We start from the raw sequence: 2615 nt of genomic DNA, 5'->3' as shown, positions 1-2615 counted from the left end.
TCATAAATTATACTGGATAGTATGAGAGATGGATTGATTTCTCATGGTCACAGTCCTCCCAACATCAACAGACAAGTGCCTCATAATGCACCTGTAAGGGCTACTGCTGTAATAAAAGGAATGATGCAAAAATGTGACATCATCTTACACACACACATTTCCAAGAATCCGTCTGTATATTATAATACAATAGGCATATTTTATAAATGCTGTTGCCCAGAACATATACATTGGTTTGTGATGAAACGGTACCCTAGCTTCTATATCGTATGCTCACTCAGACTTGATACGGGGCAGAATCTTGTATTCGTATATGTACTTCCAATATGAGGCGCCCTCACATTTAGGCTTTAGCTAGTTCTGTGTCTGAGTAAACGCTCTTACTTGACACACATATATGCATCAAATACAGCAAGCCATTGCCATCACACAAGGACATCTGGCATTCAGCACACCAGCTGTTTGTACTTTTATAAAGCGTTGTTGTTTTTCAGTGTTCTCAGGCACTGATGTGACATGAATAAGCATGTTTCTCACAAATGATGGTCTTGTTCCGCCTGCTATTGAGGAAACTGACAGTTAAGGTTGGTCAGAGATGGGAGACAAAGCCTTATGTAGCCTTATGCCTTCGACCCTCAGCTTGCCTCCTCTGCTGAGGCTTATTAACACAGACCTGTATCCATAGTAGTTCACATGTACAAGTGGCTTGGATGACGTCCCTGAAACTATGACAGGTGGAGAAATAAATTCAACTCTGAAGAAGATAATTGTGTTGTTACAAAGCTTGTTGTCAGTATAGACTTTCAGGTATTTTCTGTCTTATTGTTTCTCACAGAACATGTGTTTACTGCAGATGTATTTATGAGAGAAGTTAAAGGAATTAGCTCTTTTTTATGCTGCTGTAAACTAATATAAGGTTCATTTCATCATAAAAATGCAATTGGGCCACTTTACAGATATTCACACAAACTCAGATAACTTGTCTTCCACCTGATACGTTCTTTTGGTTTCATAAGAGAAGAATATTGAGAAAGAGGTCAGCTGTAGTTCCTCCTCTCAGTTCCATTGCAGTGTATTATTGTGTGTCTGTCTCCTTATTTCATTTCCACTGTGTTTGGGGACTGCCAGGTGAATGCCTGTTTTTTCCATCTCCTGGTGTTGTATGTTACTAACAGTGTTGGGAAGAATACTTTTAATAAAGTATTCAGTTACTGAATACAGATTACAGGCCCTACAACTTAACATTGCTCAGTCTAAGTAACATATTCTGAATACTTGGATTACTCACACATTAATTTGTGTAGCATGTGTATGATATACTCTACAAATCTGGAAGTATTGAGTTGGACTAGTGCAGGGGTCGGCAACCTTCAGCATTAAAAGAGCCATTTGGGCCGGTTTCCCACTGAATAAAGCACACTCGGAGCCACAAACCCCTAACTACTAATCTACACCTATTTGACTAAATTAAAGGCAAAATGAATCTATATATAGGCCTAATATAGATAGATATAGATAATATTTATCTGAACAAAAAATGCCAGTTTATATGTTATTTTGATTTCAGTGTGCCGTCATAGTACAGTAGTCAACCTGAATATGAAACACGTTAGTTCAGGGTCCGATATAAAAATATGTATTTTCAGAATAACAGCTTGTTAAATTATTTCTTTCACCTGGTTAATGTGAGTTCTGCTCTGGAACTTCACTGCACAGCGTATCGTATCCACTTCAGGGCTGGAAGACGTCGCTTTGATTTTCACGAAGGATTGAGCTCTGATCTGTGAGGCTGGAGCGATGTTTACTTTTAATGTAGTTCATGATGGAAAACACCAGCTCGCTCAAGTATGAGGATCCAAAGATTGACAGGACTCCAAATGCAAACTTTTCCATGTTCATATAAGTGTCGGGAATGTCATTGCATGCAGGCTGTCGAACACCAGTTTGTCCGGTGTCACAGGTGCTGCGCACAGGACGCGACCGTGACGCGTATTTTGACAAAATATTTAAAAGTTTTATTTTAATCACGACAGCATCTCAATCTCCAAAGAAACAACTATTACTATGAAAAAACTAAATGAATAAAATAAAATACATTTAAATTAAACGGCCATTATTTATTCATATTATTATTATTTTTTTCCAAAAATGAGCTCGCTGCCTGGGAGCCACAACAGAGGGATGAAAGAGCCTCATGCAGCTCCGGAGCCGCAGGTTGCCGACCCCTGGACTAGTGGCTCAGAAGTGTAGGAGCAGCTCTGGGAGTGAGTAAAAGAGAGACAGGGAGATGAAGATTTGCTGAAGTACCATATATATTTAAATGACACACAGTTAACAAACCCAGCAATGGGGGGGCCACACGCAGCGAGGGGACAAAAGTTCAAAATAAAGGGGGCTGCAGGAGCCTCCTACCACTCCTCCAACCAGAAGAGATCTGGGCCAGATCCAGACGTTGAGCTGAATCGTATTCTTCGAGCCTAAGCAGAGCTCAATCCTAGCTCGCCATCAGCCCTGGCCTGCACACAGCACAGGACCAATTAATGTGCACACAGTCCATCTATCTAATAATAATGCAGTACAAATCGTATCATACATAGTTCTAAATTAGAGTTCTC

This window comes from Parambassis ranga, unplaced genomic scaffold (genome assembly GCF_900634625.1).
Source record: "Parambassis ranga unplaced genomic scaffold, fParRan2.1 scaffold_21_arrow_ctg1, whole genome shotgun sequence".
Lineage (NCBI taxonomy): Eukaryota > Metazoa > Chordata > Actinopteri > Ambassidae > Parambassis > Parambassis ranga.
Note: the sequence above shows the minus strand (reverse complement) of the source record.